Source organism: Thunnus thynnus, chromosome 7, assembly GCF_963924715.1.
Source record: "Thunnus thynnus chromosome 7, fThuThy2.1, whole genome shotgun sequence".
Taxonomy (NCBI): Eukaryota; Metazoa; Chordata; class Actinopteri; order Scombriformes; family Scombridae; genus Thunnus; species Thunnus thynnus.
This window is the reverse complement of record NC_089523.1, coordinates 11,683,530-11,700,597: the sequence shown is the minus strand read 5'-3', so window position 1 is coordinate 11,700,597 and position 17,068 is coordinate 11,683,530. Positions and strand designations below refer to the sequence as shown.

The 17,068-nt window shown below is 40.1% G+C and overlaps 1 protein-coding gene across 1 annotated transcript in view; it reads right to left on the bottom strand.

Annotated features, from left to right (window-relative positions):
• pcp4b (Purkinje cell protein 4b) overlaps nucleotides 1-17,068 on the bottom strand; it is a 39,605-nt gene that overhangs the window by 22,153 nt on the left and 384 nt on the right. The gene's annotated exons all lie outside the window — the stretch shown is intronic.

The window sequence follows — 17,068 nt, the reverse complement described above, 5'->3', positions numbered from 1 at the left end:
CATTTTGTTTACGGCGAGAGTGTTCGGCTGAGTGCAGAGGTGGTGAGGAGCTATAACACTCCTGAGGGCAGCGGAGAGGAGGAAGCATCACGGCTGAGCAGCTCTGGGGCTGCGCCAAGTGTAAATTGCAATAACAGCAGCTCGATGAGTGAGATTACTGAAGGCGAAAGGGGCTATCCTCACTCTGCAGATAAACATGCACATGACCCCCCCCACACACGCGCACACACACACACACACACATTTTAACACTGGTGAACAAATCAGCACACCTGTGAGAGGGAGAAACAAGCAGACGAGAAACCAATCAGGTGGAGAAAAAACAGTAATTACATGACGTTGACAAGGGAGATGGAGAGTAGAGATACATATTGGGCCTCTCATTAATCATTAACAAACTCAGAGGGACACCAGGGTCAACAAACAGTGTTTTCATGTGTGTGTTTTTGTGTGCCTTTAAATGAAACACACACACACACACACATACAAACAGCTCAGCTACTGTAGCATACTGCCTGCAAATTCCACAGAGGCTGCATCAGAATTTGCGCCTCCAGGCTTTCAATTAGGATACTTCAAGGGGAAAATATAAACACACACATACACACACACACACACACACACACACACACACACACACACACACACATAAAGAAAAGAAAATAGGCATGCACACACACTGAGGGTGAGTCAAGCAGAATAACAGAAGATCCAGTGTGCATATACTGTAAGCACATTGCACATCAGAGAAATGTAAATATGTTTTATCTCTGATTAGGCATTCATCGGGGGATGGTGAGGGAAGGAGCGAGGAGGGTTTCAGAGAGAATCCTTTAAAACATCCACCTCCTTTCTTTCTGCTGAGAGCGAGCCTTTATTTTCCTCACTCCAAGCAAAACTCAGTTATCTATCCTCCAGAAAAGGATGCTGCCTCGCTGCACCTGATATTTGTGTGTTTTTCCATCTCCGAAGTACCTCGTTTTTAGCTCTTGTGTGGTGAACGGGATTGAAAATGCAACTCATTAAACTCCAGGTTTTCTAGCCATTTCTTTTTCAGTGGATGTCAAGATTAATATGCATTCATACCCAACAATCGAGGCTGGACTTTCAAATTTAATCTTTATCTGGTTACGTCTTGATAAAGCAGATCCACAAGGATGTGGAGGCTTACGCTAGCATGTTTTCTCCACAGTGTATAACACAACCGATTGGAGGAGTTCATGTTTTTACAAAGGAAAAACATGAATGTATTGGTGCATAGTGACAGATGTGACAGGCAAGTATAATATTAGGAAGAGTATTTTATGTAGGGCCTCATATTCATATCCTAAAACTCTAACTTTCTTCTGTGAGGTTTGCTTTTACGAGTGTTCCAAGTTGGATTCAACAAACTCTCTTAACTGTATTTCATAAAGTGCTTGTACGTGCCTCTTACGAACAAATCTGTTCATACCAGTGGTTTTTGCATGCCCATAGATTCTACAAGGAAACGCTTTAAATTTGGCACCTTGTCGCAGGTTGCCACAAAGGTATCAATAGTCATTCATGGAAAGACTTTGACTTTAAGATTTTTAGGACACCACTGATAGTGTCAACAATAGCAGCTGTTGTTCTGGAAGACATATTATCTGGGATTGCCCAGTATTGAGGGGATTTTGGCAGAAACTATCAAAATTATTTGGCAAAGAATTAATTGATATCCCACTTGTACCAGTATATTTTCTACTCGCTGTAATACCTTAAGTGACAGATGAAAAATAAATCTTACACATACTCTTACTGGTTGCCAGAAAAATTGGATGAAATATTATCATCAAACCAAACTCAATGGATTGAAAGGCTGAAACAATATGATAGCACAGATGCAAATGTCCATCAATAAAGAGGAACTCCAATGATGTTTTACCTGAATAGCATTCAGTTTGAAAAATGCTTTCCATCTCTGTGTTTAAAACAGACAAATCTTAAATTTGTCTCTGTCCTCATGTTGATTAAATGTCTTCAGTCTCACTGGTGCATAGCAACATAAGTTTAGCACACTGATTTAGAGGGATACATGTTGGTGGGAAACAAGATGCCTCCTTGTTTCCATGACAGTGACATGTTCGTATCATTCCTGTAACTGTGCTGCTGCTGCCTCTAAAAGGCGATGTTGAGCGTAGGGAGGATGCTGCTCCGCTGAAAGCCTGCATGATGAAACACTGTTTCCCTTTTGATCTTCTAACCTCCCTCTCCTCCTGCCTCTTCAGCTCTTCAGAAATCAGCCTGCTCATCCTTACCGTGCAGGCAGTGGGAGTGTGTCTGTGCGTGCTCTTTACTACGAGTGGTTTTTTTTGAGCATGTGTGTGTGTGTAAAGTTGTGTGCTACAGACCGCTCATCTGTATGAGCTCCATTGGCAGTTACATAAACCATACTGTCATAAAGGCCACAGGGCATACTGAAACTTTGCCAAATCAGTGCTGGGTCAATAACTCCCCACTGCAGATTTTTGGATATTCTTTCCTTTTGTTGGGCAGTCAGCACGTAGTCTGGTTGAAAGTGAGGAGGAAATGGGTGGATTCTTGCTGTTGCAGTGCAGCACAGAGGTCAGTAATTACCATGAAACATAATTACTCACTTTCCTTGGGACCTTTCTTCTTTGAAAAGACAGACAGTAGTTTGACCACAGTAATTAGAACAGAAAGAAAGCCATTTGCAAGAAATGGAGAGGCATGAATTGAGGTTGAAATGTATCTAAACTGCCAGTCCAGATATGCACCCATGGCACTTACACTAAAACCCACCTCTGCAGCCTCTGGCACTGAGAAAATGCCAACCCATTATTTAATCGTTCATTTAGCTAGTTTTTTCATTTCTCATTAAGCCATCCGACAACATTTGCTACGCTAAAATGCTATGTCATCTTTTCCACAGTCTGTTCAGGGAATATACCCGCTAATAATGCAATTTTTCAACACTGGAATCCTGCTAATCCCCGTGCTGTGCACAAGTGTGGGAATGACGCTGAGATGACGGCAGTCTAGTATCTTTTACTATCTACAAGTCAAGTGTGGCGATGGCTTTTCTCCTCAGAGGAGCCTTGGGCACAGGTAGAGCGAGTCAGTGGAGGGAGAGGAAGAGTTGCTGATTTGCTTGTCGTAAACGTCAGCTGTTGGACGCTGGTGCGCTCCTCCTCGCAGACCACAAGGCACAGAAACTCAGCTGCACACTTCCCATTTCCTCAGTGGCAGCCAGGATTCCTGAGGTGACACTCTGCTGAAGTGAACAGTTGTCAGCCCCTGACGTTGAAGATGATCCCCTCTTCTTCCTCACACACACACACACTTGTTTTTTCATATTATCTGTATTTTTGCAAAGCAAAGCTACTCTTCTGCTCTCTGTCTCATACGCACAACAGCAGTAGTTGTCAAGCCACCTCCACACGATGTGCACGCCTGTCAGTGTGTGAGACATTCAGTTGTTTTGCCTTCTTCGTATTCCTCTGAGGTTCAGGCTGAGGAGGGCTTTTGGTAAAATTATGAGTCTAAGCAAAAAGCAGGCCAGCTGTCATGCTACCAAGGAGCTGTCCCTGGAAAAGCTCTGATCAAAACTCTCACACTGACTCACACAAACTTCTTTTGTTTTTTGTTTTTTGTTTTATTTTAAATCAAACATTATTTTGGGGGATTTTTGCAATGCAGCAGTAAAACCCTCAGCTCATACAGTACGGTCGACACAGCCAAGAAATACTAATGCCTTCATGGCCCAGAAAAGCCTGAAATCACAAAACTACAAATGGTCTCTATAGAAAAAAAAATCATTTGTTTTCATCTTAATACAGCTGGTGCTGTGGTAAAAAAAAAATACTTTAATTCACAGCAATTTCCACCGAGAGAGGAGATGAGGGAGGGAGAGAGAAGCAGAGAGGGGGAAAAACACATTACAGCTCCTCTTCAAATTATTTTTTCAAACTCCCGTCTGTTACACAACTTAATGAGCCTTGAAATTGGTGAGATTACATTTTTCGGCATTTCTTTCATTAGTGTGGGTGTCGCCAATCTCTGGGGATTGGTTTCCTCACTTTGGGATTGTAAAGCATGCTGCCACAGAGCGTGTTGCAGCGATGAAAGGGGCAACAAACTAACCAGCAGGCCAGTAAATAGATGAGGGAGTTCCCTGTGATCAGGCTGGTGTTTGATTCAATCAACCAGCTGATTTACAGAAGCTGTGCAGTGGGTTAAAGTACTTCTCCCTACAACCGATTTAATCATGCAGCGAGTGTGAGGATCCAGTTTTTACTTAAATAACAATAATAACTATCTGCCAATGAGGTGAGATAGCAGCAGTTGGTTTTACTATAAGTTTTCTTTGTTCAAGAACATAGAAAATGAGGACTCAACAACCAAAATTTCAGTTAATTAAAGAAATAATTCAACATTTTGGGAAATTTGCGCATATTCGCTTAATTAGTTAGTTAGTTAGTTAGTTAGTTAGTTAGTTAGATGAGAAGATGGATACCACTCTTGCATCTGTCAAATACAGTCATACTGTAGATATGAGGCTATAGCTAGCAGATGTTTAGCTCAGCTTAGCTAAAAGACTGGAAACAGCTAACCTGGCTCTGCAGCACTGCTAAAGCTCACTAAATAACATGTTATCTTGTTTGATTAATCCATTTAAAAATAAATATTCTTTTTCTCAATAAACTGAGGAAATTTTATCTGCTGATGAAGACCATGTCATACAGTCAAAAGTTAAGTATATCTAGAGTTGAGATTGTTATGTCAACAACTTATTTATTGTTTCTGATATCTAATCTACTACAGCTAAATCATTGACCCCCTTTACACCTTGCATTAAAATATGTTTTGGGATTTGAGATTGGATTGCAATCAGATACATCTTGACCACATTAAGTACAGATGTAAATGCACCCAAGACGCATTGAGGACAGATTGTGATCCGATTAGCCAAACCATCTCCGGAGGTGGTCATGACCACACTGAACACAAGTGTAAATGCAACTGCGTTGGCAATCCACATACAACAACTATGTGGGTGGAAATACATAATGGCACGTGACCAGCAAGGTAGCAGCCATTAGCCAGTTAGCGAGCTACTAACAAGAAAGCAACAAGAAAGCTATGGATATTTAAGATATTTGTAGATGGAGTGTCGGCTTCTTCCCCCTCTTCAAAAAGCAAGCAAAAGTCCATACAATAATGCAGCTTCAAGGATGGCTACCATCTTTTTTTTGTTTGTTTATTTATTTTTTGGGGGGGGTTTTTGGACCCGTGCAAACAAGAGGAGGATGTGATGTTCAGTCGTTCGAGCTGGACAGAGTGATCAGATCTAAATCAGATCTCAATAAGTGGACAATGGAGACACGTATTAATACCAGGTATAAATGTAATCAGGTTAAATCATATCTACATACAATCTGGATACAAGATGCATTTTAATGCAAGGTGTAAAGGGACTATTAGCTCAATTGTGGCAGTCATTGATCAAGTACAATAAGAATCTGTTGCGTCACAGACCGTGTCATTATGGCATCCTGGATTTTATTGTAGCCCTGCCCGACCTTTGTTGCTCATCATCACTGTCTCGCTCCACTGCATGCTGCTAAACAAACTCAAAGTAAGTACTGGTTCTTCTTCCTCCTGCAAAAAGGATTTTTTAACCTGGAAAGCTGGAGTTGTTTTCTGATGCCAGTTTCTTGTAGTCTCCGAGCTTAACTCTGGCGCATGAAACTGAAGCATCTCGCTATTTGTAGTAGATGAGAATGAGAAAATCAATATTGTGGATCCCGAAAAGCTTCTTAGGTTGTTAATCTGTGATAGCTGATTCATAGGCATGGCTGGCATAATGTGATGATTGATGTTTTGGCTTCAGCTTTTTCATCTGGATCAGCATCACTGACCATTTTGGACTTGAGAGCTGAGACCCAGAGAGGCTGGCTTGTTCAGAGGTGGGCCAGCCTGTTGGCGGGCGATTCTATTGCTCCTGTCCTGTGCCAAGTGCCCATCAGCTGTGAGAGGATCCACGTGACCCAGCAAGCGCTCACTACGTAACCAAGCGACCCAGATAACGCTCCAGTCTAGTTTGTGGGCCAAGCAGCAGGAGAGCAGCTTTGCCAATGAACTGAGAAGAGCAAGGTGTTCAAATTAAGACCCTAATTATAAGGACTGATGAATCTGTCCTCTGCTTCTGCTGTCCCACCAGAGACTGTCGGATAGAAACATGCCACATCACAACTTTCCAGGGAAGACATAGCTAGGTATTTGATGTGATAATGTTCAGCTTGGACACCATCCAACTGATAGATCCTTTGCGTTGTGGATTCTTCAACACCACACAGTTTCGAAATATATAACTTAGTAATTACAAAGTAGAGTGGTGGGTGAAAATGAAGGGTGAGGAATTTGGAAAATAATTTAATAATCTCCTTCGTTTGTTTCTAGGTTATTTTAAGACTTGGCAGCTTGCACAGTCCAAGAGTTCCCTGCCACACTCAATGGCCATTAAGAATTTAAGAAAGCAGAAGTAGGCCATGGACAATTCAAGCAGAAAGAACATAAGGCCAAACCACTTCTTCTTCTGTCTGAAGAAAAAAAAGGACAAAAGACCCCGGTCTTCTAGCAAGAGGAGGAACTGTAGAAACTCAGGATCAAGCGCACATTTTAAAGGGTTCACCTCCACCTTTTCCTTCTTCAAGACTAATAAACCAAACTAATCAATCTATGCAACACGTTTTGCCTGTAAATGCACTCCCTCGTGTTTAAATGTGGTTGTGAGGCGCTGTCTTATAAAACAATTCCTCAAAGGCCGCAGTGAATTTCTAGTGACATCTGCAGAGGGCATGTGTTGGCTTCCGGCTTGTGCCTGCTCAGACGAGAGGGGTTTGTGACAGAGTCGCTTTGAGGAAAGACAGTGATAGAAAAGACCTGTGGGACATGAAAGTCCTGAAGAATTTATAAAGAAACAGAGTTTAAGTGATTCCATCTGATACTTACTTAGAGCTATATTGTGTTTATTGAGCTAGCGCCAGTCCAAAGACCCAGTTAAGGTCAATAAGGTTGTTTGTTCCACTTTTTGTCTCAAGTGTTTATTAGGAATGGGCCCAGAACTTAAACTTGTTCAAGAACATAAACAGTATCACATGGATGTACTAGGTATTTAAGAGGCGGGTCAGTCCTAAATTAATTGTGCAGATGCTGGATGACAGCTCATAGTTTATGTGTCCTTGTCAAGAAAACCCATGTTTCACCTCAGCTCCAACTGCTACAAATCTCTGCCAGTTTGTCTCATCTGTCCCTCTATCATCCAAACAGACAAAATGTTAAGTTTGAGTAGCAGGTTTTGTTTTCCATTTGAGCTCCTTTAGAAATGAGTACACACATTAGGCTCCATTTAGTCCATAATGAAAAAAGAAGAAAACAGGAACAGGAATAAAACTACAGCTTTGGCAGCCTAACTGGTCCAGCAGAGTGCTGGAGGGAACTGATGCAACTGTTGCATCTTGACGGCAGTCTCTATAGGTAGTCAAGCCCAATACCTCTTACTCATTTAACAATAAATTCTGTATCTCACTAGATGTAAGTATTTGAAGTAAGTTGGTGTTGGAATAGGCTCCAGTTCCAGTTATGACATACTGGCAAAGGAAATTAAAGAAATGGCAGATGGTCCATTTCATGTCCTTTATACAGCCTAATAATCCTTTCTTTCTTTCTGCTGCTGTTACTTCTATGGTCCACAGCTCATAATAATCAAAGACAGTAAAGATGTAGCACATTAAGCACCGAACTCTGCAAAGTAAAAAGTACAAAATGTTCTTTGGAAACAGATTTAAGTTGCTGATTTTACACTAAAGTGCTGCTAAAGAACAATGTCACCTGCAGTAGATGATGTCAGCCAGAATCACAGTCTGAACCTCCTCTACGGAGACAGTTCATATAAGACTTATCATTACAGATGGATCCTCTACAGGAACATAGCGACAAAGTCCTTTATGTGCTGTTTTACAATGATAGAAATGACACATTTTGTTAAAGGACTGTTGAATTAAAAAACAACTGAGAGGTATATATTTATCCTTTTTGTCCAACTACAAGGAATACTTTAGACTTTTTATGAATTAATATGATACTAAACAAATAATTATATATTACAAACCATAATGCACCTGACAGCACAAAAGACCAAGTGTAACGTTTGGTGGCCACTGTATTATTTAATATGCCTCTAACACAATGTCTAAAATCAAACTGGATATAACTTGAAGGTACAAAATTACTCTGTTTGCATTAGAGTTGCTAAATCCCTCTTCAGCTATTTTATCACACCAGCTGTTTTACACCAGACATGTCTGGCTGTGGTTGTCAGTCAGTCAGAGAAAATTCTCTTTATGATTTAAGCCTTAAAATTACCAGAAAATCTCATAATTAAGCTCCACATCTCTGCTGTCATATTTAGTCTCCACAGAGCAACAAGGAGCAAATTTAACTCTCCCTCTCCTTCTTGAACACGCACATAAATCTAAGTATGATCTGACACTGTGATTCACATTTGGATAATGTGCACAAAAGTGGTTTGACTCTCATTTAATGTCTTGTAATGCCTCTACCATCTCAACCCAGTGATTACAGTCTGAATACAGTAAAACATATAAGAAAGGTAAATTTTACTAATTTTTCAGCACCATATTCACGGTATTTGTAGGTATTTTACCGGACAGGAAAGCAACTGAAAGATAACACGGCCTTATACGTTATGTATTTTCAAAAACAAATTCACTGTAAGAACAAAGTCTAATTCTGATTGCAACTGAGGTTTTACGGACTAAAACAGATTACATATATGCATCTGCAAAGATTTTTCCATTTGTTCAGATATTCAAACAGACCCTGTAGTCACAAACCTGTTTCTGCAACCGTTTTACTTATTAGATTGGCCTGCAGACCCCTGCAGTCCCCAATGTGCTATTTCCAGCCTCAAATCTTTGGAGTGTGATGCTGTAATGATTTTGTGGGAGGTAAATTTGCAGCGTGCAGCAGGAATGTCGCTCCGCTAATTCAGCCCTTCCCCACGCACTCATTTTGTAAGCTGAATGACTGAAACACGCACGCATAGTGCACTATTGCTGACGTTGCTTAAAGCTGGAGTGCAGGACTTTTAGATATAAATGAACGTCCGTTACATTCAAGTGCTTGCCAAACAAGTTCACACAATGCTGTTTAAGCCTATCACCACCAGACGAATCTCTCTGTATTTCACAGTATACAGAGTTTTTAAATATGGTGTCTGGTATGACATTCCCGCACTGGCACACTGGTAGTGATGCGTTTTACGTCAACCAGCAGTGATTGGTTTCCCCTCAAATTTGCCAGGAAATTACATCATGTTCCACCTCCCGACCCATCCCAATGGATACAAAGCTGTTGTCATTTTCACTCTAGGGCTGTTAATGTGTCACTTTATTAACTTTTAATATGTTTTACGGTGAGAAAGTAACCATTTAGATTCCCAACATATGGTCAGTATATACAAATAACGCCTATTTAGAAATTTGCCCTGACGTTTTCAGAGCTGTAAGAAGCCACTGGTTGTGTGATCAGCTGGTTGGCATATGCCATAAAGCACATGTTGACAGTGCTTTTGTAATTATTCTCACTGCCGGAAGGGGGAGACAAAAGTTCTGCGGTTTTAAATGTGGCGCAGGCAGAAAGCCAAGATGACTGTGGCTTTTTTAACACGGAGATGATGCCTATTATCATACATTAACACATTCTATGGTTGTCAAACTGTGATTTCACATTCCAGTCTGTTGTGTTACAATTTGAAAATGATTAAATATAATATTAATATTGAACAGTAATGTGAAGTGTTTCATGTTTGATTCATCTTCAAATTATCAGTATTTTAATGTAATTCTAATTCTAAATTTGTCACAATTTTTTATCCACAACAAAAGCTGATGCTTGAAGAGATTTTTTTTTCATACCTGTTGTTTCATCTGACGAAGGCTCATCCATCAGCCACTGGATGAAAAGAGCTCTCTAAACACCTTCCAAACCACTTCACTGAAGCAACAGGCTTAATAAAGATGTCAGTTTATTTTATTGATTCACTTTGCATTGTGTATTGCCTCTGCAAGACGCAATTCATGCGAACAAAGAACAGGGGCCCATCGGCCTTGTGTACACAGCTGGTGAATTTACGGCTGCATAATAATCAGACAACAGCTACACATGCATTACAAAACTGTTTCCATCCTAGTCACTTAACCACCCCAGTGTGTAATAGTTTTGCAGTGCATTCGGCACCAATCCAAGTGATTTATGAAGCTACCATTGAGTAAATTGCCATTCATATCTTCTTTGCTGTTGATAAAGATTGTGTTGGTTGATGGAGTGTTTGTTGATTAGACTCATGAGGGAAACTAAACTTGATATGAATCAACATGAAGAAAATAAATATGTTAATAGTATTACTGTAGATTGTTGTGATTGTTTTACAATAGCAGAATTAGGATAGAACCTTTTTAGGGAAAAACTAATTTGAGAATAATTAACAAAAAAACACACTTCTCTATGATAGTAGCCTTTAACCTCTTAAACTCCACAAGGACGCCAGTGTCCTCTGCCAACATTAGGCCAGAGGCTGCTGCAGGCTCAGTTTTAAAGCTAGTATCATATGAAACTAGACGACCTAAAGGATCCATTGTTACCAACCATATCATACTAGCTTGTTATGAAGGGAAAGATGCTCCAAAATTGGGCTAAATTTTGGCAAGGGAAAAACTGGCATGGCCATTTTCAAAGGGGTCCCTTAACCTCTCATTTCAAGATATCTGAATGAAAATAGACTCTATGGGTACCCACAAGTCTTCCCTTTACAGACATGCCCACTTTATGCTAATCCCATGCAGTTCTGGGCAAAAACAATGCAGTCATTTGCATACAGTATAAATGTGTTATTTTCGCCTATTCTAAAAATGGTGTATTTGAATATTTCTGCGTACTGGAGTCCCTAAACAGTCTTGGAATTGCATAAATTTGATATAACTGGAAAGCTGAGACTCTTGTGGATTCAGTGAGCCCAACTGTATTCATGTGTGATGATGTTAGTCCCCATAGTAGCCGTTTCATTGTAGTGAGACCATTTTTTGGAACTTGACCTCACTGTTTAACTGTTTAACCTATTGTGACCTCTAGGAAAATCACAGCCTCATGAAACTTAACAACCACAAACTAGAGACCGAGGTCATTCAGAAGATACATGGCTTTCATAGGTATATTGACAATAAGAGGGTTTCTGAGCAATTTCCAGAACAGAAGTGCTCCCCATCCAATCACCAAAAAATGTAATTCTTAAGGAAAATCTCCAAATATAAAATGTTTTTGATACCAAATTACAGCATGAATTTTTCTGTGGTGTTCCTCAAGGTCTTGGTGTCTTAATGTGGTATTTTGGAGGGATTTTTATTCACCAAATAATTTAAATGAATATAAGAAAAAGCAAGTAATTGTCTTAAGTTTTTAAGAACTCTTTTCTGTTCTCTGAATGAATTTTAACTAAATTTTCTTCGAAACAAGTCTAAGAGGGGCACAGCTGTGCTTTGAGCTAAATGCTAACATCAGCAGGTAACGTGTGAACCATGTTCACCATATGTAGGTTTGCATGTTAGTATACTAACATTTGCTAAACAAAAAGTGCAGCTGAGGTTAATGAGAATGTCATTATTTGAAACCAAATTATTTTCAAACCAAAGAATTGGACAGTTGTTAAGATATTTTAGTCTGGATTCGAAGTGATGGTCCAACATTGCCATCCCTTGAGCCACACTGCTAACGTGGCTAAAAATTAGCAAACAGGTGTAACCATCCATCCCATTAAAACCACTTGTAAAGGACAAACATCTGTAGAGACAAAACACCATCAAAATGATTTTACTGCTAGACAGTCCATTACAACAGCAGTGACAGTGTCACATGACAGACTGACAGCAATAAATCACAACTGAGTGAGAGTTTATTTTTGCAAGTTTGCATTTTAGTGCATTTAAAAAGCCAAGCCAGTCTCTCCAAGTGTAAGCCATCAGCCCGTTGGATAGTGAATGAGAATCCGGGTGACAATGTCGGAGGCCGCAACACAACAGATCTACACAATCCACAAAAGTCCTCTAATCCTGCACAACAGTTCTAAAGCTGCTTAATATTTGAATGTAGCAGCACACCAGTTCCTGTTGTAGGTTTAACAATCTGGAGAGATGAGGACAGTGCTTATCTTCTGGCTTTTGCTAAGCATAAATGCAGATTTCTCCCTTTAGATACAGGGTGCATTTTGTGGATTAAGCACCTCATAGTGCTCATGGTGAAACCTGCTGATGTCAGTTTTTAAATGGGATGGAGAAGAAATGCTTGAACCCTGAGATGGAAAGTGTTGAGAGGACCAACATGAAGAGGATCACATCTGCCCTAGATTCATGATAATGAGCACAAATGAAAATGGATGTCATCACTCGCACTGCTTTTAATAAAAATAATGCATCAAACTGCAGCAAAAAATACATCTAATTTTGTCCAGAGACATTAACACAGTGGATTTACAACATCTTCTGTTGCAGTTCCTACCTAAAGCTCAGTATTGGGCTTCTTGAGAAGCAGCAAAAGATTTAATTTTAGGGCTGGGAGGGTGAGGATGTGTGAAGATGTCAGTCCTGCATTACAGAAGACAACTGGAGGATGTAGAGTCACTGTTACATAGATGATTGGCCAGTTGTCAGATACAATTAAGTATGTTCAGTTGCTCCCTGTGTGACTCCAACAGCCCTCCACAAGACAGAGAAAACTAACAACGTAGTGTGATGGCGTTTTGTCCAACTGTTGTGTGCAGAGAAATGCATTGGGTAAAAAACAACCCAGCTGAAGGGAAATTTACTGAGTGAAATTCAATGGTGCTAATAAAAACAGGTGCCTTTGTATCTCCAGTAACCATGGAGTTCACTGCAGTTCTGTATATGTGTGCTTTGCTAAGTAAGCAAGGGTCTTTAGTAAGTAAGGGTCTTTAGGCTCCTGAAAACTGTGAAACGATTCAGCTTTGCCTCATTTGTGCTGAGTATTAATGTGATGACCTCATCATTACTTCGCTGGTCAGGGTTATTTCAGTCCAAGTACTTAGAGAAATTTCAGTCTCTGCTTAGAGTGGATTAAACAGCTTTTTCTGTCATATTTATGTTTCCTGTCTGTGGGCTGTTGAGTTCAAAGTAAGGCAGAGCTAATTCAGAGTAGCCTGAATACTGCTTATGATTTCTCACTGCAATCATCCACATAACCAAAGGCTTTTTTAAATATATCATTAAAAACTCTAAATCTCCAAAGAAGCTACTTGTAGTAATGATATGGCAGCCAATCAAGGCTAAGTTTATGCTAAGCTCTAATCAAGCTAATTAGCATTTCTGTCCACTCCCAACTGGGCCAACTTGGTCAAAAATGTTGCATGTCATAAAAATGAATGGTGGGGGAAAAAAAGTTCTCATTAATTTCCAAATGAACAGGCAAAAAGGTAAATGCCTTCACAAGCATACAATCATACTTTCTTATGAACACACTGTGTTTGTACGTTAAGTTACAGCAGTACACAACACTGTTTTGATATTAAGTAGCACAGAGCAAAATGTGGATGGGAGGTGTCAAGGTAAGATCAATAAAATCTAAGAATATCTTTGACTTCATTTAGATGCCGTCTTCAGAGTCTGAAATGAGTGCTGCTTCTCCTATAATCACCGACACTGATGGCGCTGATGTGACAGTGCCGAGAAAAACTAAATCTTGTAAGAACCTGCAGAAACTACAGATTTCTCTGTGAGTTGTTTTGGCTTGAAGATGGCTTAGTTATGAGTGAGTGACTGCATGAATTCAACAGCAGTGTGCAATTTTATAGTGCGAAAACACCCGTGAGTCAACATGAGTTCAAGCATCCTTGGAAAATGTTCCATGAAATGTGCTGCAACTCTTTGCAGTGGCTTTTTCTTTGCAAAGTTAACGGAAACACAGTGTCCACCTATAGCAACGGATCTGTGAAATCATCTAACGTTTTGTAAATTATACATAGTTTTGTGGCAAACAGTTGATGTTTCTCTAAGGTTTTCTTTGGGTTTGACTTAAATTGTTGCTTGAGTTCATTTTCAAAACCTTTTTGAGTCTAACAAGCCTATTTGACAGCAGATAGTTTGGCAGATTATGGCAGGGAAAGCACAGGTGTAATCAACATTATTATTATGGCTGCATTACATTCAGAGGTGCCATTTCCAGAGCTCTGCTTTGTGCATGCACCATCAATGTTGTTGGTTGCACCTGTGCTTTTGCCTGTTATGTTGAGTCAAACTGCTGCAAAAAGGCCTTTTCCTATGATGGTTTGTGGAGTTTTATTTAATTTCAGTGATTCTGCTTCACATCTGTAAATATCATGAAGTTTCACTGTGGCATAGGAGAAAAAAAATTGAAGCTGATGATAGTTTGAGACCTAAGAAACTTGGAACAGCGGGACAGTGTCATGACGGTACATTACTGTGTCAGTAGCTTAACCTCTACTCTGTGTCTAAGTATTAAAGTGTCTCAGTCAGGTATTTTCCACCATCTGGAGAACCTGACAGTTTTTTCAATTCAGTCTCTCTTGTTGGCTTGTTCATTCCTCCTTAACAAGCACTTGCTGACAGAAGCTTTAGAGACTTGTTCTGTTATAACAAAACTTTTTTTATCTCTTAAGTTGTTGACTTTGGTTCATTGCCAAGAGACAAAGAAAGAAGGAAAAATGCAAGACGTAGGGATAAAGCTGTGTAACAGTATTACCTTAGAGTATTGCATTTGTTCTGAGCAGTTATGTGTAGGTGAGGGGAGAAAGTGGGAGGTGGAGTGAACAAGGGCAGAGAGTCTGGTGGGGATGAGGGAGGGAGCGCTGCAGTGCTGACCACTGTGAGACTCATCCATCCAGAACACGCTGAGCTGCTCTGCTTCAGTTACTGGCTTCAAATCAAGTTTGGAGATTGAATACGTTCATGATCACAACTCCACTCTGCACAGAACTTGACAAAAACATTTCAACTAAGCAGAAAAATCATTTCACATCCACTGCCTCCTCCTCCTCCTCCTTGTTCCATTTGCACCTGGGCCATGTTCTCCCTAAAATTACACCTCTTTTAATCAACAGGAGATGGCAGCTACTCTTTACTCTGAACATTATTACCAAACAAAAGGCTCAGGTGATTTTGCTGCCGGGCGAGGGATTCAATTATTCAAAAGCTGTTATAGCTCCTGTTGTGCAAGTGTGTGTGTGTGCACCCTAGTATTCATCTTTTATTGAGGCGGCCAATGAATGACTTGTTATAAACAGCTTGAAGGGAAGTACGGTGATGTCTGCCACCCATCTATTTGAGGTAATGACAGACTGCATACCCACTAGACGGCAGGACTGCACCCAGATAACACTGCCTTCTACCTGACGCCTTCTGTTGGTGAATTTGAGCATTTTTTTTTTGACCTGGGAATCACTGAATTTGAAGTGCCAGGTCTGAGGAGGTTTATACCTGCCGCTGCTGTTAAACACTGTGGAGCCAAATTACTCTGAGCACCTCAAACTGCCAACTTATGCTTTGTGCATACATTAATGTTTTCTCAACTTTGACATATGCACAGGGACACACAAACACAAATGTGCATGTGGGCACAAAAACAAATATATATCTGCACATTCACACACACAAACAAGACTACTCCCGCAACTCCAACTGTACTCACATGTTCCTACAATAAGTTAGTCCTGGTTACGCTCGTTATCCTACTCTACTAATGTGCAGCAGAATACACTCCAACTTGCTTGAGTGAGAAACTGTCACAGCAGAATTTCAGGACTGAATTTCACGGCAAAAGCGCAGTCATCTCTCTTCTTTTCATGCATCACAAGGATGAGCAACAACACTAACAAACACAATTCAGCAACAAGATTTTCTCAAAAATATCTAAAATTGAAGTTATTTGCCTTAAAAATGTCATTATTATTCATTCTATAAAAAATCATAGCACTATTGGATGTGAACTGAAGTGTAATTTACTAATTGTATAGACTGAAGAACTGGAAGCGGGTTGTTCCCTTTTTTGCTGCGTAGAGCTGAAGGATTTGCTGCTGACGGGTCCGAATATGTCAAACACTGACAACTAGGTGTCCCTTGGATGAAGGTATGACAGTGCCACTCAACGGACACCATCATGAGAATACAAGTAAAGATCACAGCCTCATCATCATTTTGTATAATATGTTTTCTACCCTCTTTTAATTAGCAGCAATTAGCACCCAAACTGAAAATACTAATAGTGACATTAGCAGAATACTCCAGGGCTCTCAGTAATGAACTTTAGAGTTTGTGCAGAATAAAAAATCTACATTAAAAAAGGAGCTATTAATACCCTCCTCCCTCCACTTTCAAATGAAAGGCGCTTGAACATCTGTGACTGTATGGAATCAAGTGGGGATTGAGCTGTGGGAAAACCTAACAGCAATTTTCCATCGCAAGCTGTAACCCCCCCTGTGGTGTTAGATCTCTTATGCCTGTAACAGCTGGGTTATTTATGCTTGGAGATAAAAAAAATAAAAATAAAAAAATAAAAATAACCTACAGTAATACACAGTACAGTTAGTACAATCACCTGTGTTCACTGCCACTGGATTACCAAACACAATGCTAAATCACCTGCAAAACTGGTATACCGTTCCCTAAGTATGATATACTTTTTTAGGTTTTGCAACGCTTCTCTCTAATTCAAGCAGTAAGTGAAAGCTGTTCACTCCTGCCAACATTTCTCTAACCAGTTCACACTAAGCCCCATTTTCGCCTTATATTGTGATTTTTCTAAAACTATGCAGAATAAAACTCAAATTCTGACTGAAGGTTAAGTCTGAACCATTCTAGTGTAAAAGAAAAGCGTTTATCTATCGTAAATATACTAACTCACTTCAGGGGGAGTAGCCCACAGCGCGCTGATGCGTCCTGGTGTTTCCCTACACTGATGCTGCTCAGCGCACTTTGACAAT